Genomic DNA, 23,757 nt, shown 5'->3' with positions numbered 1-23,757 from the left:
CTCATGCCAACATCTGGAGAGGTTCCCACTCTTTGGGTGTTCCTGTCTGAAGGTTTTCAAAACAAAATCTGAACTTATTTGGAAATAGAATGCATTTTAGTCCCACGGTACTGGTAAACATAAATTAAGAAACCCTAAGACCTCCCTGGCTTCTAAAGAATCAGAGTTTCTTTTTTATTCACAAGGATGCAGGTGGACAGGCCTCATCCTTTCTGCAGTGACTCATGGACAGGAGCTGTCTTGAGGGTCCACCATCATCAGAGGGAAAGAACCTTCAAGGTCATTACAGAAAGGGACAATGTCCAAAGAACCTTGTGGGAGATTTTCATTAGTCCCACCATTGGTGAAGAGCATTGACCACCCACTGACTGGGGCTCGGCTGCAGGGAGCTGCCCACAGCTATGGGCTGGTTTGGGGACATGCCCTCTATTGCACAAGGACATTGCTGAACCAGGCTTACCATGCATGGCCTTTACATACAGATCACAAAAATAGAGGACTATTTTGACAATATCAACATATAAAATAAATAAGATGACGTGAGACTATTACATATATTCATAAAAATTTGAAGATCTGTTCTCTGAATTTCCTACTTAAAGAAAAATGTCTACAAGGTAGTTAATTGCTTTTAGCCAGGGTTCTATTTTGACTGCCAACCAACCCCCTGCCTGAAATATGCGTTGTTAGAAAATTCAGGCACCTGTTAAGGAAAATAAGGAAGTCATATGTCTTTTCCTTGGATACAGCATGAAAGCCACACATTTTTCTATTACATTTTACTGAAAATATAAAAGTGAGAGGTACAATTTTCCAATAATTTTAGGAGTGCCTCTTTACGTGGAGAAATTGGTGAGGCTGGCACTCGCTGTGGCACAGTGTTCTTCTTGGGCAGAGCATGAGGGAGCCAGAGGGTGTCCTGGCTTTGGCTTGGTGGGGCATGGCTGTGTCTGGACTGTTAGGAAGGCACTGGGGCAGAAGCAAAGGCACGTGCTCTGCACTGGCAGGGGTGCTTTCCAATTTGAAGGAAGCCACTGAAAACCTAGGGGTAGGTTGGAAATAAAAAAAAAAAATTAAGAAGAACAACCAAGGGCCGAGGGACGGGAAAAATCCATTTGGCTGCAGTGGAATTCAGAGCTGGAGTCAGGGTTGGTCTTTGCCCAAGGAGGTCCTCAGGTTGTAGTGACAGGGCCTTCTGGGAGGGCTTCATCTTCTCCCCTGAGTCCCACAAAACCCTGGAAGGTGTTCCTGGGGCAGTCCATGTTCATCCGAGGACACAAAAGCTTCCTGGAGCACTTCCCAGCCCCAGAGCTGCTGATGGAGGTCATGGGGTTCTATGAGCATGCAAGCCTTTCCTGGTCATCAACCCTAACGCCCCGCCTGGAGGAAGAGCTGAGCCATGTGGAGAGAATGTCCACAGTGCACACTCCTCTTTTTCCTCGCTCTTGTTTCCAGTAGCTGACCCCTTCCTGCAAGGACAAAGTCGAAACGACAACAAAACACTATTGTTTCTCAGAAATGACTTTCTAGTTGGCATAAGTTCCTCCAGGTTCATTGACCTTATTGCAAATGACAGAATGTTCTTTGTTTTCAAGGCAGAGTCGTATAACATTGTGTATATGTACCACATTTTCTTTACTCATTTTCTCATGATGCACACTTAGGTTGATCCGTATCTTGCCGAGTGACCAAGAACTTGGCTGGTGTTGCAATGAGCATGGGAGTTTAGGTATTCCTTTGACTGATTGATTTCAATTCCTTTGAATATATACCCAGACGTGGGCTTGCCGGATAATATGGTAGTTCTATTTTTTTATTTTCTGAGCTCAAGCACAGAAAGACAAATACAGTACCACATAATCACACTTACATGTGGAATGTAAAACAGTTGAACTCCTAGTAGAGTGAAGATCCTGTGGGGATGGGGGAAAGGAGAAAGACTGGGAGATGTAGGTCACAGGGTACAAAGTTTTAGCTAGACAAGAGAAGTAAGTTTTAAGATCTGTTGCACAGAAAGTTGACTATAGTCAACAATAACGTCTTGTTATTTCGAATAAATGAGAGAGTAAATTTCAAAGGTCTCACCACAAAAAAAAAATAAGTCAGCAAGGTGAGGAATATGTCACTTCACTTGATTTAATCATTTACATTATTTACACATATCAGAATATCACATTGTCCCCCATGAATGCATGCAATTATTTATTTGTCAATCAAAAATAGTATTAAAAAAAATTACTTTCTTGGGATGCTGAGGCGGGAGGATCATTTGAGCCCAGGAGTTCAAGGTAACAGTGAGCTATAATCAGCCACTGCACTCCAGCCTGGACAACAGGACAAGACTCTGTCTCAAAAAAAAATGACTTTCAAAATTGCACAGTGACATGAACGATATAATGTTGAAACCAACAGGGTATGCATTAGAGTTTTGTCAACACTGTCCTGCTTCTTCTGAAGTGGACCAGTGTCATAAAAATGACCAAAGACCCCTTGTATACATCCCGGCTTCATCTTCCCCATAAACCATCCTTGGGGGAGTGAGCTAAACTTTTGTTTTGTCTTAAAATATGTATAGTTTTCCATTGCTGTGCCAAGCAGAATTCAGATGATTTCTCATCCATGATCTTATTTAATTCTTAGAATAAATCCATGGCTCTTACATTACCAATTTAAAAGTGCAGGCATCTAGATGTGAAAAGATTTCACCTTGGGGTGAAAAGACTAATTCATTGAAGAGGAAGCCATCAAAACCAAGATGCTGCAAAACTTCTCCATGAAACTTTTAATTCCATTTGCTTTTCTAAATTGAGATTTGTTCATTTTAAGAAACTGAAATGAAGTCGTTTATAAATACATTATTTATAGAAACTTTGAATTAATAAATATGACAGTAATAGCCTAAATTTGTACAGCAATTTATGATTTTAGAAACAACTACACAAATATTAACTCCGTCGATATTATGAAAAGTCTTTGTGACTCATTTACAAGTAAGCATTTTAAAATGGTATGTATTTAAGTAGAACATGCTGTTGAGGTCTAAAGATCCACAGTGAAATGGTTGCTACAGTTAAGCAAATTAACCTATATGTCACCTTTCAGCATTATCCCTGTTTTTGTGGTACGAGCACCTGAAATCATACTCTTATTGAGTTTCCAATACACAGCACATTATTTACCATAGTCCTCAGGCTGTGCATTAGATCTCAGATTTATTCATCCTCCACAAGCGAAAGCAGTGTACCTTTTTTTTTTTTTTTTTTTTGACAGAATCTCACTCTGCCACCGAGGCTAGAGTGTAGTGGTGCGATCTCGGCTCACTGCAGCCTCCGCCTCCCGGGTTCAAGCAATTCTCTGCCTCAGCCTCCCGAGTAGCTGGGATTACAGGTGCCGGCCACCATGTCCGGCTAATTTTTGTATTTTTAGTAGAGATGGGGTTTCATCATCTTGGCCAGGCTGGTCTTGAACTCCTGACCTCGTGATCCACCCACCTCAGCCTCCCAAAATGCTGGGATTACAGGTGTGAGCCTAAAAGTGCTGTACCTTCTGACCTACATCTCTCTGTTTCCTCCTCCTCCCTGCCCCTGGTTATCACTGTTCTATTCTCTGTTTAACGTATTCAACTTTTTTTTTTTAAGAGTCGCATATAAGTGAGGTTATGTGGCACTTTTCTTTCTATATCTGGGTTATTTCACTTAGCATAATGTCATCCAAGTTAATCTATGTTGTCACAAATGGCAGGATCTGCTTCTTTAGTAAGGCTGCATAGTATTCCATTGTGTTCATTCATACACCACCATTTCTCTATCCCTTCATCTGTTGACAGATGCTTAGGTTGTTTCTATATCTTGGCTATTGTGAATAATGGGGGAAGGAATATGAGAATGCAGACAGCTCTCCAAGATGTTGGTTTAATTTCCTTTGTGTATATACCCAGCAGATAAATCATTGTGGCATATGGTAGTTCTGTTTTCAGTTTTTTGAAGAATCTCCATACTGTTTTCCATAATGGCTGCACCAATCCCTATGGAAATTCCCATAGTGTTTTTCACAGAAATACAAAAATACTTAAAACTTATATGGAACCAAAATTCCCAAATAGCCAAGGCAATTTTGAGGGAAAAAAATGTTGGATGCATTACACATGCTGATTTCAAATTATATTACAAAGCTATAGTAATCAAAACAGTGTGGTACTAAGAGTATGGTAATGTTTTAAACACATAGACCAATGAAACAGAATAGAAAGCCCAGAAATAAACCATATGGCCAGCCAATTTTTGACAATGCCACCAAGAAGACAAATGGGAAAATAATAGTCTCTTCAAAAAATGATGCTGGGAAAACAATGTCCACTTACAAAAATAAATAAATAAATAAATAAATTGGGCCTTTATTCTACATTACAGACAAAATCAACTCTAAACGGATTAAAGACCTTACTTTTAAGGCCTGAAACTCTAAAAATCCTAAAAGAAAGCATAGGAGAGAAGCTCCTTGACATTGGCAGTCATCAATAATGATTTTTAAAAATTACACCAAAAGCTCAGGCAACAAACATAAAAATAAAGTGGAACTATATCAAGCTGAAAAGCTGCTGCACTACAAAAGAAACAATCAATAATCAAAAGACAGCTTACAAACTGGAGAAAATATTTGCAAATCATATATCTGAAGAAGGATTGATATCCAAAATATATAAGCAACTCACACAACTCAATAGCAAAAAGAATAATAACTGGATTAAAAACAGTCTCCAAAGAAGACATGCAAATGCCCAACAGGTATATGGAAAGATGCTCAAAATCACTAATAAAGAAATACAAATACAAATCAAACCCACAGCAAAATACCACTTCACACCTGTTAGGATGGTGGTTGTCAAAAAGACAACGGATAGCAAGTGTTGGCAAAGCTGTGCAAGGCTTGTATACTATTGATGGGAACATAGATTGGTACAAGTCAGCATTTTGAATTACATAATTACAAATCGGAGGACTTGAGCAATTCTAGTTAGACGTAATAGTATCCTCTGAATGTTTCTCCTTTGTATATCAATAAGAAAATAATATTTAAGTAATTTATTCAAGCATAACATGAGGATCAACATGCAATGTTCCTGTTTCACAGAATGAGCATATCCTGGTGACTTCTACCTGGGTCAGAAAAATCAGCAGTAGCATCCTGGAAACTTCCTTACATCAATCTGCATTACCCATTTGGTCTCTTTTTGGATTTCTTATAAATTAGATGATACAACATGTCCTCTTGTGTCTAGCATCTCTTATTCAAACTTTTATGAGTGAAATTCCTTTTGGTTGTTGTAAGAATCGCTAACCAAAGTCTTTGTACGAATTTCTACTCTATCAGTACAGATAAGCAGTGCAGGTGTTACACAACCACAGCATCACACAGTATTGCCTAGTTCATCATATACGTTATATAATGGTTCACATAGATCACATATAGTAGTATTAAGTATAATATACCATATACAGAGAATGCATGTAATATAGATTGGTTTATATGTGTGACTATGTGTGTATGTGTGTATATACACGCACACATGCACACATATATATATACAGTACATATATATATACACAGTACATATATGTGTATGTATATATATAAACATACTTTTGTTGTGGAAGATTTCAAACATGTATGACAATAGGCAGACTGGTATACTAAACTTCAATATACCATTGTCCTGTGACAACAACTTGGACACTGTGGCCAATCCTGTCCTGTGCAACCTTCATTCCACTTGCCCATTCTTTTACTAATTTGAAGCAAATATTCCAGAGTGTGTCTGTGAAGATGGATTTAAAAATTACTACATAATTATGTTAAAATAAATAATTCCTTAATACCAGTGAATAGCCAGTGCTCATATTTCCAATATTTTCATTAATGTGCTTGCTTGTTTTTTAGAGTTTATCTGTATCAGAATCCAACTTAGTTCCAACATTTTGATTAATTGGTATGTCTTTTAATACCCCTACAAATTCTTTTTGAACTCTTTTTTCTTAGCTAGTTTGTCATTGGAGAAATGTGTTATTTGTCCTGCAGAATTTGTATAGCTTCCAGTTTGCTAATTGCATTTCTATGGTGCAATTTCAATGGTCCTCTGCCCTCTGCATTTCCTGAAATTTGTTAGGTGACACACATACGTATATGTACATAGATATATGAATATACAGATATGTGAAATTTCTCAAGATCAAAATTTAGTCTGAGTCACTAACATTAAGAAAACCTGGACCAATAGAGACAGTGACACCATGAAGAGAGAGAGTTCTCACACTGTATGCCTGATAACAAAAAAGACTACAAAAACCACACACTTGCGCAAAGGTCATCTCAACCTTACAAAAAAATACTTCTGCAAGAACATCTGCCAAGCAACTGCCTGTCCAACCTTGCACTGGAACCACATTTGTTATTGATCTTTGTAGCCAAGGATAATTATTCCAAAACAATTATGTAATCTTTTCTCTTTAAAAACCCCTATCTTACTTTATCTCCCTGAATAGGCACATAGTCTGCTATGGTGTACATATTCTCATTGTAATGCTTTATTCCCAAATAAACACATTTTTCTTCTAGACAGCTTTTGTCTGTTATCTCAGTTGACATATACACATGCATATATACACACATACATACATATCATACTCATACACACACATGCATACACACAAGTATGCATCCATGTATTATGACATATACATATTTTTTCTGTCCTTTTGCTAGACTACTTTGCAGGAGATGTTATGCCTCCTATGCAATTAGTGTTCCAGCCTCCAATGCCTTTCAACTTATCTCCCTTCTTTCCTGGGGCTGCCAGAGTACTCACTTATCTGAACCCTCCTCCCCTTAAACTTGCTCTCAGGAGAGAACCTGTCCAGGTGTGGTGACTGGTGTGATGGGTAATTTTATGTGTGAACTTGGCTCAGCTGTGGTGCTCAGCTGATTGGTCCAACCTCATTCTAAACATGACTGGGGAGGTACTAATGTTTTGCAGAAGTGAATAACATTAAAATTATAACACATTAAAGCAGTTTACCCATCATAATGTGGGTGAGACTCATTTAATTCATCAAAGGTCTTACAAGACAGAGGTTTCCCAAATAAGAAGGAATTTGGCCTCAATATTCCAACAGAGGAACCCTGCCTGAGTTTCCAGCCTGCTGCCCTGAGGATTTTGGACTCAAGAAGTCCACGTCGAATCGTACCTGCATCCCCATGCTGTTGGACTGCCCATGGGATTTCAGACTTGATGAAATTGCATGAGATTATTCTTTAAAATAATTCCTCTCTTTCTTTCTCTCTCTCTTTCTACATATACACACACTCTCTCTCTCACACACACACACACACATATATATCCCTCTATATATCCTCTATATATCCTCTCTCTATAGATAGATAGATAGATAGATAGATAGATAGATAGATAGATAGATAGATATGATCTTTCCCCCACATGCAAGTGGCCTGTGTCAAGGTCCTGGATGCCTCCTTGTGAGGATCCTCTCTCTCTCTCTCTCTCTCTCTCTCTCTCTCTCTCTCTGTCTCTCTCTCTCTCTCTCTCTCTGTATATATATATATCTCCTTATATATCCTTATACATATCTCCATATATATATATATCTCCATGTATATGGATATATATAAGGATATATAAGGAGATATATATATAGAGAGAGAGAGAGAGAGAGATTGGACCCGATGTTTCCCAGATGCTCTTGCTTGCACTCATACCTCTCCCTCCTCAGTGTTGCACCCATTCCTGCTCACAGGAAAAAATGACTTTTTGTATGAAGATCTTTCCCCCACAGGCAAGCGGTGTGTGCCAAGGTCCTGGATGCCTCCTTGTGAGGAGCCTGCCTCGCATGAATGCAAATCAATGATTTTATCCTCAGATCTGCACAAGACATGTTTGATGGAGTTCTACGTTTCTTTAGGTCCTGAAGAGACACACACATTCCATTATGAGAAAAAAAAAAAAATATATATATATATATATATATATATATAGAGAGAGAGAGAGAGAGAGAGAGAGAGAGAGCAACAGAGAGAGACACAGAGAGAGAGAGAGAGGGAGAGTATATACTCCCTCATTTATGTATATATCCTATTGGTTCTCTCTGGAGAATTCTACCTAACATAGCTAATGCAACTAATTGACTCGTTGTATGTCTGTTTCTCAAAGGGAGACACAAAGCCTTGAGCTAAAGTAATAAATCTCTAACTAACTATGGGACTGGAGCATCGGTGGGAAGTCAGAAGCACACATCTCTTGGACCCTGCTGTTCTGAAGTCATCCCACCCACGAGTGGCCTCCTCTGCTTTCCATAGATCTCTCTGAATGCTGCCTCCTAATGACAGCTGGAGCTGTGCATCAGAGACGGCTGGGCTTGGAGTTGGGCATCGCTTGCTCCTGGCTTGAAGGCTGAGTGAGATCAGAGCATATTTCCATTGCTAGGGCTAAAATAAAAACTCCCCTCTTCAGACAGGGATTACAGCCTGGTCAGAGAGCGACTCACCCTCTGCTCTCTGCTTGCTTTTACTGCTGGGCTGGCCCTTGATTGGACCCGATGTTTCCCAGATGCTCTTGCTTGCACTCATACCTCTCCCTCCTCAGTGTTGCACTCATCCCTGCTCACAGGAAAAAATGACTTTTTGTATGAAGATCTTTCCCCCACAGGCAAGCGGCGTGTGCCAAGGTCCCAGATGCCTCCTTGTGTAGAGCCTGCCTCGCATGAATGCAAATCAATGATTTTATCCTCAGATCTGCACAAGACATGTTTGATGGAGTTCTACATTTCTTTCGGCCCTGAAGAGACACACACATTCCATTAGGAGAATGTTGTGAGCTATTGAGTACTGGGTGGGCAGGAGACAGGACATTTGGGACTTGGAGGGGTAGTGGTTTTCCAAATAACTAACTGCTGAACTGATGAAGTAGGAAGAGCTAGAGCCCCCCACAGCTGATAACAGCCCACCCAAGCCAGGCTCAGGAGAGCAGCCTTTAGAGTAACAAGGCTTCTGCCTTAGGAAAGGCACTATCTTCCTTGCTTACAAAGCAAATGAAGCTCTCTGTGCAGTTTTAAATATAATATACAAGCCATATCTTCTAATAGTTTTATTTCAGTGTTTTATTTTGAGGATCTTTGAAGCACCAACCTTATTCACAGCATGGTGTGCTCTGCAGCAGGCAGTGCTGTCTCCTCTCTTCAGTTTGTCCCTATGCCCGTCTGTGATCCATCACAGCCCAGCACGGTATGTCCAGGGCAGTGATTCTAAGTTTGGATTCCACCATTGGTTCACTCAAGAAAGTTACTTAGGATCCCCGCACTTCCGTTACTTCATGCGTCACATAAGAATAATAATGGCACCAGGTATTATGGGTTATTTGAATAATTACAAAAAGATAATGTACTTGAAGCAGTTGAAGTACCCATGAATGATAGCTATCATCATGGTCCTATTTTTCATTATTATCCAGTTATTTCATTATTATCCTGGAGCACTGGTTCTCAACCGGGGGCAGTCTTGCCCTCCCAGGGATATCTGGCAATGTCTAAAGACACTTTTGCTTGTCACAGTGGGTGAGGGTGTTATTGGCATCCAGTAGGTACAAGTCAAGGGTTCTGCTAAACAACCTACAGCACACGGAACAGTCCCACAACCAAGAATTATTCCATTCAGAATGTCTGTAGTGCCAAGGTTGAGAAACCCTGCTCTACGGAGAGTAATGGGAGGGACAAGGAAAACTGTGTGAGAAACCAACAGTCTCAGAGGGTGTGGGCTTTGGAACATTCTTTCATCCCTACTGTAAATGAGGACACATAGTCTCTTTATGGTCTCTGAGACTCTGGAATTCTGAGTTTCTTACTTACCTATTAATGAATCTGGAAAAGTGCAGCTGTTAACACCGTGCCTGACTTCCCTCATTGTCCAATAGAGACATGAGTATTAGGGAAGAGAAAGGGATGCAAAACACTTTCTGTAGAGGCCTCAAACGTCTATACCATGGTAAAAACATGACTCTTCCCAGAAACTTTTTTGTGACATATTACAATAGGAAAGATCATAACCACGAAATCTTCCCAATGTGTGCCTCTGAGCCATGAGCAGTACCGAGCATGTTTGAAACTTACATTTTCCAGGCACTACTCTATGTTGGACAAAGCATATGCATAGGAGCATGAGCAAAGCATTAAGATTTTCCACTAAAATAAAAGCTTGTCAAGTTCATAGATACATCACCAGTATCATTTCCATAATTATAGTTGATTTCACCACTCAAGGTTAATGATTGGAAAGATATTTGAAATGACAGAATTGGCCACTGGTCCTCTGGGCTATTGCCATAGGCAGAGCCTGTTGCTAAACTGTGTCTGCGTCCCCAGTGGCTTAGTCTTATGCAGCAAGATCCATAAAATTACACTGGAAAGAATTATTCTTGGTAATACCATAGCTAATAGCAGGTTGCCTCAGAAGTGAAGGCTCACACCAATACATCATGGCTACACATTGGCACCCACGTGGTTCTCATATAAAGCAATCTTGTAGAGCAGAGGAGTAGAAGGGAAACGTGGAACACAACAGAAACCCTGGTCCCTGGGCAGCTTTCTAGGGGAATGTTACATCATCTTAAAGCCCAACCCCATCAACCTGTAAAATTGACACATAGACACCAACTGCTGTGACATGACAGAGGGAGGAGAGAAAAGCAGGAGGCCTGCTGAAGGCATGAGGCCGCACAAAGCTATGTTTCCAGCTTGCATCACAGCCCTGCTTTCTCTTCATTTTCACACTTTTCTCCTTGCCAAGATACTGACTGCCACCACGCAGGTGTCATAAGCAAGGTATATCCTTCTCCAGGACATACTGGTGTGGGTCCTCTGCTCTTGGCAACCTGTCCAGGCTTCCAGGGCAGGAATTTATCACTAGAGCCCTCTTATAAGAGTGGCAAAGCTTTTCAGTGCTGAGAGCTTTTCCCCATCAGATAAGGCTGCTGTTGGGAACGTCTAAAAGCAGGATGCTTGGTGGTCTTAAAAAGTCTGAAACTTTGACTCAAGCCAAGACCTCAGGAAAACAAAAGTGCAACAGTTCTTGATAGAAGATGCACTAAAAATTAGTTTCTAAAAGTCATTGGAGCATTCAATATCTTCTTTCCTATTGTAATATATCTCAGAAAGTTTCTCACACTAATTACATTTAATGGTAACAACAGAAATGTTGCTTAGAAAATGTAATTTTATGATTGTGTACACCAGTACACCAGGTACATATCTATAGCATTCGACTCTGCGACTGACACATGATTGGCTGATCAAGATTTCTCACGTTATAGAGGGCAGTGTGCTTTCCTGCAGTGTGACGTTATCTTAAACTTTCTGCCTAATAGCATCATTGGTTTTCACCACTGGGTTTACTCTGCTTTCCACATCACCTGAGGATTATGAGGAAATAACAGACCCCGACCAGTAAGTGCACAGATGTAGCTGTAGTGGCCATACACTTGTCCTCAGTGAGCAACGAATCATTCTTGTAGGCTGGCTTTAAAAACACATATCCTATTAAACAGTTACAAGTTAATCTCAATGGGTTTCTTTGCTCAGATGGTCATGGTCTGCCGTGCCAAACACAAACAACAACCCCATCTTGGTAAGTAGAACACATGTTCTAGCTTCACCTCTAAAGGCAGTCTAATTAACACCTGACACTGTCTACTCATAATTACTGGGAAAGGGTAATCAGTGACAATACTCGTCCCAGGGAACAGGGCTGTGACTTAGGATGTCACAGTCTCATACCATTTATCATGAAGATGGAATTGTTGCAGCCCTGAAACTCTGGATTTTTTTTTTTAAAAAGTACATTAGAATTGAAGAAGAAATTCTTAGCATAAATGTTGCCATTAGCAAGCGATCATTATCAAGATACCCTATTGCTTGAATTCAACTCTAAGCTGCCCCAGAACAAAACGGTGAGCTGAGCCAAGTTGCCACATCACATCAGTGCACACACGGCTCTCGAGCTCCAGAACGCTCCTTTTCCTGCTTTTCTCAAAAAGGGCCTGGAAACTGTTATCAGTACTTCCCACAGTAATGATGCTTACATCATATCTCTGTTGAGGTATGCATTAAATAATGGATGGTTCCAATTATCTGTCTGGTGGAGATGACTCAGGAATCTGTGCCTACAGTTGTGGCTTCTCTTTGGAGCTCTGATTCTCTTTGTTTCTCCCTGCTGCTGTGGATCACCACCCGGATACCTGTAGCCACCAGGGTTCAGGGTGCAGAGCACAGGAGTGAGCCCCAACCCTCTTCCCTTTACGCGTCTTTCCCATCACTATTCCAAAACCATCCTTCTCAATGAAGCGGAGCCATCGTCTAGGGATGGTCCTTGTTGTGCCTCACTTTCATGCTGTGATTTGGAGGTCACTGCCCTGATCACAAGTTAACTCAGCCTGGAGGTCAACGCCTTGAGCTCTTGTCTCCATCTGTCATTCAGCCTCCACTCCTGCCATCCCATCCATGGGCCCTGTGTTAGCCAGGGATCACCAGAGAAGCAGAACAGAACCAATAGTGTATGTGTGTGTCTACCTGTCTACCTATCTATCGATTTAGGGAGAGAGAGAGATTGAGAGAGATCATAAAAAGTGGTACACACAATCAACAGGGGCCAGAAATCTCACAATATGTTTTCTGCAAGCTAAGATCCATGAAGGCGAGTAGCATGATTCCAATCCTAATCCAAAGGACAGAGGTCGAGGAGTGCTGATGGTGTGAGGACCAGCCTGAGAGTCCCAGGACAGGAGAAGACAGATAATCAACTCACACAGTCAGGTAGAGATGCTGAATTCTCCCTTCCTTTGCCTTTTTGCTCTATTCATGCCCTCAGTGGATTGGGTGAGGCCCGTCCACATTTGCTTTACTCAGTTTACAGATTCAAATGCCAATCTTCTCCGGAAACACCCTCATAGACACACCTAGAATAATGTTTGGCCAAATATCTGGGCATCTCGCAACCCAGTAAAGTTGACACATGAAATTAACCACCACAGAACCTCGCTGCTGAACTATTTTTTTTTTTTTTTTTTTTTTTTTTTGAGATGGAGTCTTGCTCAGTCTCCCAGGCTGGAGTGCAGTGGCTGGATCTCAGCTCACTGCAAGCTCCACCTCCCGGGTTAATGCCATTCTCCTGCCTCAGCCTCCTGAGTTGCTGGGACTACAGGCGCCCGCCACCTCGCCCGGCTAGTTTTTTGTATTTTTTAGTAGAGACAGGTTTTCATCGTGTTAGCCAGGATGGTCTCAATCTCCCAACCTTGTGATCCGCCCATCTCGGCCTCCCAAAGTGCTGGGATTACAGGCTTGAGCCACCGCGCCCGGCCTGAACTATGCTTATTCTTCCATCCTGGTGACTTTTCTCTCCGCAATCCCAGTTTCAGAAGTGCTCTGCCCTTGTTTTCTGAGCCCTCTCTGCCTGCCTTGCAAATGCATTTCAGGTGAGCATCTCCTTTGCCAAGTCTGCGGGGTCTCCCTTCCTGCAGGGCAACCCCTGTCCTTTAGCCTCCCTAATATGTTACTGTTGTATGGTACTTTTGCATTTCTACCTTAAGTTATCAGTATTATGTGCAGCCTTCTCTCTCCTCTAAGGCCAGGAGGTCATTGAGGACTTCACCTCTGTGTTTTCTACAGGACTCTGGGTGTGGGTAAGAACCCAGCATCTGGAGGTTGAAGGCATGCATAGGGAAAAAGCCATATTTCTCCAACAACTTTCCCCGAAGGAATTCCCTCTGTCTGTCCAGCTTGAGATTCAGTGTTTTATACTCTCACGGTGAGTGTTGAACCAAGCATCACACACTGTTTTCTGCCCATACCCTGGCAAGGCCTGTATCTGGGTCTCACATTGATCCTTTTCCAAGCTTGTATGGTTATTGGCAGAACTCAGTCTTTGCGGTTACAGAACCGAGGTCCCTGCTTCACTGACAGTGGTTTTCCAGGAGCTGCCCTGAGAATCTAAAAGCCCCACAGCTTCTTGGATGAGGTCCTTTCTAGGTCTTCAGAAAGAGTGACTTGCTTCTACTTGCTTCAGCCTGCTAAGACGATGGCTTCTTCTATAATCATGAATTGGCATCCTGTCACCTTGGCCACATTCTCTTGGCTGAAGTCAAGTCACAGATCCACCCAAACTCAAGGGAGGGGATTGCTGTGTGCCTGTTCCCCACCAGAAATGTTCCTCTGTCCACCTGTGGCTTGTACATTGACACCATCACACCATTCACATCTGAGCTCCGCTGGCACCTCCTGACTACCCAGTGGATGACGGTTGCTGAATCACTCCACGTAGCCTCACCCTTTAGAAAGTCTCTGCACAATGTACACTGCCTGTCTATATTTGCATTACTGTGGTGTTTATATGTTTATTTATTTGCTATCTCTCTCCCTGCAAGAATGTGATTCTATACAAGGAGGGACCACCCTCATCAGTCTTGCTCATATATAGTGCCTATAGTGCCTGCCTGGCACGTATAGGTTTCTATTAAATCAGCACCAGCAGGCTGAGAAAATGAATGAAGGTCAGGGTCCTGGGCCTGTTGATGTGGGAGGGTTCCTGCTTTGTCAAGAGCCCATAAACAATCAGTCATGGGACTTGCAGGTCAGAGCTGAGTCCCTGGACTGTTCTTCCTTCTGTGAGAGGGGGATCTATTTTTCAGAGGTAAATAAAAGCAACTCCAGTGTTAATATTTCAGGTGTTGTGGTTATTGATTATGGTGTATTATATTGCCTCCTATAGAACAGCAATCCAAAGCCACTAGGCATAAAAGAGAACAAGAAGGGTGTTTTCATATTTCTTAACATTTCTAACCTGTACATGTGCATGCATGCATGTGTGAGTGTTTTGTGTGTGTGTGTGTGTGTTTGTGTGTGTGTTGCGTGTATGTATGTGTGTGTGTATGTAAGGAAATTCTATTTTTTCCTTAAGTTCTTTTGTCCATGAAAGAAAATGTACCTAGCCACAAAATCCCTTAGTCTTGTCCAAGGGATTGAGCTTGGGGCTATCTGTTCATCCCCATGGAATCTATCACCAGGAGAGAAATGACTGATCAGGTCAGAGTGAAACACAGATGCAGAAACAGAGAACGCAGAGGCTGCTCCCTTTCCAACCACACAGAAATAATCATATTTCTCACATGAAAGCATTAAAGCAACTCTTGCCTCAAGAATTATTTTTGGTTGTATAGAAGAAAACTGCGAACACAAGTCCAGCCATTATTATCAAAGCTTAGTTAATCTTTCCGATGATGGATGCATCAGTTTATCTAATAACTTGGAGGTTTCTTTGAGCTCCTGGCACTGTTTTATCGAAACGAATCATGGATAACACGGTCAATTTATCTCAGTCTCCTGTCTCCAGAAGTTTCAGTACATGACCAGACATTCTGAGAAAGGCAAAGCGTCTTTGTTGCAGAGCTGAAGATGATACTCCTCCATGGGGAATGCTCTCATCATCCCAGCTGGGCAGTAACTGAGATCCTAAATGTGATCATTAATGGGCTTTGACATTTTATCATATTTAGAGCAACTACAGATGCTAGTCTGATTCCAGTGTTGCATATGTGATCCATTATTTACTGTGTCTAAGGAATTTGCATTCATATTTTATTGTGGTGCAAATAGCTACAATAGTGATATATTCTACACCCTCTGCAACCCTGGGGGTGCACTTTCTTTTTTACCCCCTTTGATCTCTCAAATCACAGTTTTTCACAGTTGAAGAGAGAATCATTGGCCCTAGCTAGGTTTACCTCCCCACTAACTTTGACAATTTTAGAACTGTCTATTGCTTTTAAAGTGCACAAGAAAATATTATTGTTCTCTTTCCCAGAGCACTCTATGGGGGCTGCCAGATCCTGAATTTAGTTCTGGGAAGTAAATACTAATTCACACTCCACCATTCTGTCACACGCTTCAAATTGCTTGTTCATTTTAGAGTCTTATGTTTGAAGCTCAAGCCACTTTTCTGGCCAAGGATATAACTAATAAGCACCTGCTGTTCAGCTCCACTGTTCTGTATTTCCTTATCAGAAACTGTCTCAGTTCCCAAACAGGAGGATGTAAATTGGCACCATGGCTTCCAAGACATTTTCAAGAATAAGTTGGGCTTTGCACATTAAAGAAAATACCTCCTTTTATAAATTCTATTTTGCATTTCTCCACCTAAGGTGGATTTTAACTGAAAATCTGACCTCTACGAATTGCCCATGGCATCCTTCAGCCACCATCCCAAGCCCGGGGAACCACTGATCTGCTTTCTGCCTGTCGCTATAGATTAGTTTATTTTCTTTAGAATTTATAAAAATGGAATAATGCACTACGTACTCTTTTTTTTTCTTGCTTCATTCACTCAGCATAATTATTTTGAGATCTGTCAATGTTGTTGCATGTATCAGTTGTTCCTTCCTTTTCATGTCTGAGTAGTGTTGCACAGTATAGTTATACTGTGTTTATAACTTGTTTATCCATTTACCTATTGACAGATATTTGGGATGTTTCCACTTTTTGGCTATCACAAATTAAGTACCCATGAATGTTTGTTTACAAGGATTTATATTGCATGTATACTTTCATTTATCTTGAGTGAGTGTCTAGGAGCAGAACAACTAGATCAAACAGCAGGTATAGGTTTAACTTTCTAAAAAAGAGAAAAATTGTTTTCCAAAATGGTTACACAATTTTATACTTCAATTAACAGTGACAGACATCCATCTCTTACTACTGATTTCAATGGGAAAGCATTTTGTCTTTCACCATAACTGTGATATTACCTGTTGCATATTTTTGTTTACAAACACATATTATCAGGGTGAGGAAGAAGCCTTCTATTCCTAGTTTGCTGAAAGCTGTTATGAGAAAATGGATGCTGGATTTTGTGAAGGGCTTTTTCTACTTTTACTCAGATGTTCAAATAACTTTCCACTTTCAGTTTGTCACATTTATTTTGGTGTATGAAACTCACCTTGTATTCCTGGGTAAAACTCACTTGCTCACTTGATCATGATGTATTTTTAAATGTTGAATTTAATTGGCAAGATTTAGCTTAGGATTTTTGTTCTTCCATGCTCCCGAAGTCTGTAGTTTTCTCTTCTTGTAATGTCATTAACTTTTTTTTTTTTTTTAAGTCAGGGTAATGTCAGTTCACAGAATGAGAAGCCTCTTCAGTTTTCTAGTGAGTTTCTATATAAATAGAATAATTTCTTTTATTAATGTTAGTAGAATTTACTAGTGAAGCCATCTGTCTCCGATATAATCATTGAAGGGAGGTGATCAGCTAAAAATTCACTTGCTTTAATAGGTAAGAGGCAGGATAATAGGGAATAAGGGAACCAAGGGTTAAGGAGAAGGAGAACAGCAGGTGTAGCCAGCTTCAGACAAGATTGGGCAACATCCAGGCCACATCCTCCCTCCTGTGATAACAAGACAGAGGATTCCACTTCAGCCTGTGATTGACTGGGCGCCAAGTCTTCATTCACTTCAGCCTCTCATGGGTCACAGGCCAATCCTTCCTAGGGTGTAACCAACTGGACACCTCTAAAGGGCACTTAGGGATGTTACCAAATTCTTTTATCTTAATAAAAACCCTAAAGAACATTGTCATCCAGGGGGTTCTTGAGGCTCTTACTTGAGCCTGTTCCCACTCTGTGGAATGAACTTTTGCTTCAATAAATCTGTGCTTTTGTTACTCTGTTATTTTCTTGTTTTGTTTATCTTTCATTGCTTCATTCTTTTGTTGCTTTGTTTGTACGTTTTGTTCCATTCTTTGTTCAACATGCCAAGAACGTGGACAACTTACAGTCAACACATTCCATCCAGTAATAGGGCTCATTCAGGTCATCTCCTTCTTGACTGAGCTTAGTAGTTCCTGTCTGTCAAGAGACTTATCCATCTCATTGTGTTGTCAAATTTGCTGGCACAAAGTTGTTCATAATATTCCCTTATTATCTTTAAACAAATTAATTGTAAAATGCACATAACATAAACTTTACCATCTTAAAGTATGTTTTAACCATTTTTAAATATATCCACATTGTTGTACAACTACTTCCAAGACCTCTTTTAATCTTGTAAAACTGAAACTCTGCTAGTTAAAAAATAATTGTCTATCCGTCTTCACAGCCCATGGAGGCTAACATTCTACTTTCTGTCTTTATGAATCTGACTACTCCAGATACTTCCTGTAACTGGCATTATACAATATTTATCTTTCCTGACTGGTTTGTTTCACTCGGCATGCTATCTTCAAGGTTCATCCTGTTGTAGCATGTGTCAGAATTTTCTTCCTTTAATATCCATTTGATGCGTATACCGTATTTTGTTTATCCATTGATTCATTGATAGACGTTTGCGTTGCTTCCGCTTCTTGACTATGGTGAATAATGGTGCTATGAACATGGGCACACAAATACTTTTTTGAGACCCTGCTTTCATTGTATTGGATATATCCAGTGGAATTGCTGGATCATATGGTAATTCTGTTTCTAATGTTTTGAGAAACTCCCATACTGGTTTTCATAGCAACTGCACCATTTCACATCAAAAATGCACAAGCATTTCAGTCTCTCCACATCTTGACGAATGCCTGTTATTTTTATTTTATTTTTTTTGATAGTAGCTGTTCTAATGGGTGTGAGGTGAAATCTAATTATGGTTTTGATTTGCACCTCTCTAATAATCAGTGACATGCATTTTTCACGTGCTTCTTGGACATTTGTATGGAATCTTCAAAGAAATATCCATTCAAGTCCTTGCCCATTCTTTATTGTCTCTCATTATCTATATCATATGTGGTGATGACACCTCTCTCATTCCCGATATTGGTAATTTGTAATTCTCCTTTCTTAACCAGCCTGGTTAAGGGCTTATCAATTTCACTGACCTCAAAAAGTAGCTTTGGCTTTATTTTCTGATTTTCATTTTATCTATTTTCTGTCTTCTCTTTCATTGATTTCTGTTCCCATCTTTATATTTATTTCCTTCTACTTAATTTGGATTACATTCCCTCTTCTTCCTCTGTTTCTTGAGGTAGATACTGGTATTATTAATTTGAGCTCTTTCATCTTTTCTAATGTAGGCATTTAATGACATAAATTTCCCACAGATTTCAGGGGCATTTGAAAAAAGTCCATAGGTTGTACTTGTATTCACATTCAGTACAGAATATTTTCTTATTTTACGTTTATTTCTTGTTTGACCTATGGTTTATTTAGAAGTATATTATTTAGTTTCAGAGTATTGTTTTTCTGGAGCTATTTATGTCATTCATTTTTAACTTTATTACAATTTAGTCTGAGAATAGCCTGACTTCAGTCCTTTCAAATATATTGAAACTTGTTTAGAGGCCCAGAATATGGTCTGTCTTGGTAAATTCTTTTGTAGCCACTTAAAAAGAATGTGCATTCTGCTATCGTTGGATGGCATGTTCTGTAAATGTTAATTAATTCAAGTGGATTGATAATTTTGTTCAAATCTGTATCTTTATTGATTTTCTGTCCATATATTCTCTCAATTGTTGAATGAAGGTATTGAAATCTCCAGCTATATCTACTGATTCATCCTTTTCTTTTTGCAGTTCTATATATTTTTGTTCTGTGTATTTTGAAGATCTCATTGTGTTCACACATGTTTAAGATTCTACATCTGCTTGATAAATTGACAACTTTATCATGATGAAATGACCTTTTCTACTCATGGAAATATTCTTCGCACTGAAATGTACTTTACCTCAAATTAATACATACTTCTAGCATTTTTGGATTTGTGTTAGCATGATATAGCACTAACAAATTTTTTAACCTACCTGTGTACTTATAATTAAAGTGTGTTTCTGGTAGTCAATATACATTTGAGTTTAGACTTTTTATCTTATATGGTAAATTCTGCTTTCTAATGGATGTATTCAGGTCATTTACAGTTACTGTGAATATTGATATTATTAGGTATAAATCGACCAACTTGTCATTTATATTTTATTTTCCCACTTGTTTTCATTTCCTTTTTTGTTTTGTCATCTATTGAAGTAATTTAATATATTTATGATTTCATATTATATCAATTCTTTTTTATTCTCTATAACTCGTTGTTCTGTTACTTTAGTGGTTTCATTTTGGTTAATAAAATAAACCTCTAATTTATTGCAGTTGACATTCAAATGATGTTTCATATATATATTTCATACATAGCATAGGAAACATAATAGTATACTTTCCTTTGTTCCTTCTGATTTTGATGCTGTTTTTGCATATATTTTAAATGTATATTTGTTGAAAACTTAACACTGTTATATTTTATTAATGCTTTCATTAAATGCTCTCTAAAAGAGGATTTGATAATCAGAATGGTCTCATGTATCTACCCATGTAGCCACAATTTTTAGCACTCTTTATTCTCTTGCCATAGATCCAATTTCTATCCCGTCATTTCCTGTCTTCTAGAAGAACTTTTAAAAATATTTCTGGTACCAATATTCTATTGGTAATATATCTTTACAGCTTTTTATGTCTGAAAGTCTTTATTTAAGTTTTACTTTTGAAAGATCTTTCCTCTAGGTATAAAATTGTTGGCTGACAGTTTTTTCTTTTAGTACTTTAAAGATGCTGTTACACTGTCTTCCTGGCGGTGTTGTTTCTAACAAGAAACCTGCTGTCATCATAACTATGTTCTTCTTTATGTAATCATTTTTCTCTCCAGTTGTTTCTAAGCCTTTTTCTTTATCATTGGTTTTCAGCAGTTTTATTATAAAATGTCTTGACATAGTTTTTTTTATGTTTCTCTTTCTCATGTTTCTGAGTTTTTCTGAATCTATGTGTTTGTAGTTTTCGAAATTAGAAAAAATTATGGTCATTTCAGTTTCTTCTTTGATTTTTCTTCCTAATGTCCCTCTCCTTTTTCTCCTCTTCTTCCTCCTTACTGTTCTTATTCTTTCAGGAACTCCAATTACTTATATATTATTCTGTTTACATGTTTTCCAGAGGTCACTGGTGCTTCGATAATACTTTAAGTCATAGTTTTTTTCTTGTGTTTCATTTACAGTTTCCAATAATGTGTTTTTAAGTTCACTAGTGTTTTCTTCTTATCTGCCATTATTCCAATCCAGTGTATTTTACAATCTCACATATTACACCTTTCATCTCTAAAAATTGGTTTGGGTCTTTTAAATACCTTTCATGTTTCTACTTAGTACCTTTAACACATGCACATTTGTAACAGCTTTTAAAATTATCTGCTAATTCTAAAACCTGCATTAATACTAGGTCAGTTTCAATTATTTATTTTTTTGTGGGACATGTTTTCCTTTTTATTTGAAAATGTAGTAATTTTTATCTAATGCAAGATTTTGTCATTTGATTTTGTTAAGTTCTCGGTATTTCTGTTCTCTTAGGAATATACGTGAGCTTTGTCTTGAGATGCCATTAATTTTACTGAAAATAGTTTGAACTCTCATATCTTGCTTTATAAGATTTTTTTGTAGAACTGGAGCAGTGATCAATCTAAGTCAGTGGTTTCCAACCAACGTTAATTTTGTACCCAGGAGACATTTAGTAACATCTATAGGGGTTATGGTTTTGGCATCTAATGGGCTAATATTACGGGTGCTGCTAAGCATCCATAGTGCAGCATACAAAGTTCCCACAGCAAATAATTATTCAGGGCAAAATATTAGTGGTGCTGAGATTGAAAACGACTGGTGTAGGACTAATTGTTCTTCATGACTTGCACAAGAACTGTGTATGTACTTTGCCCAGTACTCAATGAATTCTAAGTTTTTCTTATCTGGCTGGCAGGAACAAGCACTATCCTCAGCCCTGTGTGAGTTTCTGGCACTCTTTCCTCTCATCCATCGGGTGGTTCTTTCCCCAGCCTCAAGAAGTTTCCACACATGTGTGCATTCATGAGTACTCAACTGAATACTCCACAGGGACCTTCTTGACACCTGTGAAACGCTCTCCATGCGCTCAGTCTCTCTCTGGTATTCTGCACTGTGGATTCTGTGTGCCTTTGCCTAACTGGATTATTCTGTCTTCTCCTCAACTCAGAGAGTCTGAGGGCCTCCAGCTAGGTTCCCTGCCTTTACCCGTCTGGGAACTCCCTCAAGGCAACATGCTAGGACAGTTGGAGAGCTCACATCGTTTGTTCTTCATCTTTCAGGGTTCATAGCCTTTGTTTCCTGATGTCCATTCTTGACAATGTGGGTTTCACATGTTTTATCTTTTCTTTTGTATGCTTTAGGTAGCAGGGTAAAATAGTCTCTTTCCTGACAGAAAGCAGAAATTTTCTCATATATTTATTTATGCTATGAGTCTTATAAACAAGACTTAAAAACTGTGTTCTCTTTCTTGTGGTGCAAAAAATTATCAGCTAACTCAAATATATGACTTATAAGAAAATTTTGCTATATGGGTGATCTATTTATTCAACTGTAGAAAAATTAGAACTCAGAGAATGATGTTACTATAATACATTCTGAGTTGTTCATCTGGTAGAATGTAATTTTTACTAGGTAAAATGCAATAAAATAAAATATTTGCTCTTTAAAATATAGGGCAAATTTATTAAGAAAATATAAAATATAGTCTAAAAAAAAAATAGTACATACCAGTAAGCAAATAAAATAGCAAATTTCCTTGGCATCAGGACACCTCTTGGGTGTATTGAATGACATATCATCTCATGCCAGTGCTCCAACTTTCAGTTTCTTAGAGAATGACTCAGAGGGGGACAATTTTACATTTATGTTCATGAAACCGTAAAGTGCCATCTACATCAAACACATCAGGAGAATCGTCCCTCTCATCTGGCCTGTGCCCCACTTCCCCAACCTATTCTGCTGAAACATATCATGGTTTGTTGAGGGTCTTCTTGCTGTGTTTAGTCATCTGTTGGGAGTGTGTGTGTGTGTGTTGGGGACTATTGGCGTCCGCCTAAAAAATCCCAGGGAGGGCCCAAGACTTACAAAAACTACTTCTTAAATTTCATGGGTTGTAGAACCAGAGAGAAGCTTGGGATGAAACACTGGTACAATGATCAATCACAAGACTAAATTAAATCAGATTTGTCTTTTTATTAATACATTTAGCTTGTGTTTATGCCCTTTTGTCAAGATCTACTCACAGCTTACTAACTGATTCACACAGAAATGCTTCTCAACATTAAAAGTCCCCCTAATGACAGTACAATTTTTTTCTTAATATTATGTTAGGCTTTCAAGAGACTCAACCAAGAGCACAATTCTTACTTGCATGTAAAGTCACGTTTTTTAGTATGAAAAACTGGTCTATATTATCATGAAATCAGTTTACTCAACTTGATAATTGAGTTTAAATATGGAAATATTAAAGGATTCAGTTTTAAGAATTTGAAAATTGAAAACACATTATAACCATGTCCCATTCAGGGTTCTTAAATATTTTGCTTTCATTGCTGCATAGTTGTGTGAGGAAATGCTGAAATGCTGATCTTAACTCACTCCATATTCTCCTCGTACTTTATAGGCTGGAAGGCATAGATTCGGTAGTTTCAGCATTATTTGTGCTTTGGCACTTTCTGGTTGTTTACTTAGCTGAAGAAATTAATATGACTCTAACAAAACCACGGATGTTAATTAGTTCTAATTGTTGAACTACTCCTCCCTTGGTGTATTGCAAAAACATGGAAAAGATATACCGCAGAGAGTTGA

Source organism: Rhinopithecus bieti, unplaced genomic scaffold (assembly GCF_001698545.2).
Source record: "Rhinopithecus bieti isolate Rb0 unplaced genomic scaffold, ASM169854v2 scaffold_64799, whole genome shotgun sequence".
In the NCBI taxonomy this organism is placed as follows: Eukaryota; Metazoa; Chordata; class Mammalia; order Primates; family Cercopithecidae; genus Rhinopithecus; species Rhinopithecus bieti.
Note: the sequence above shows the minus strand (reverse complement) of the source record.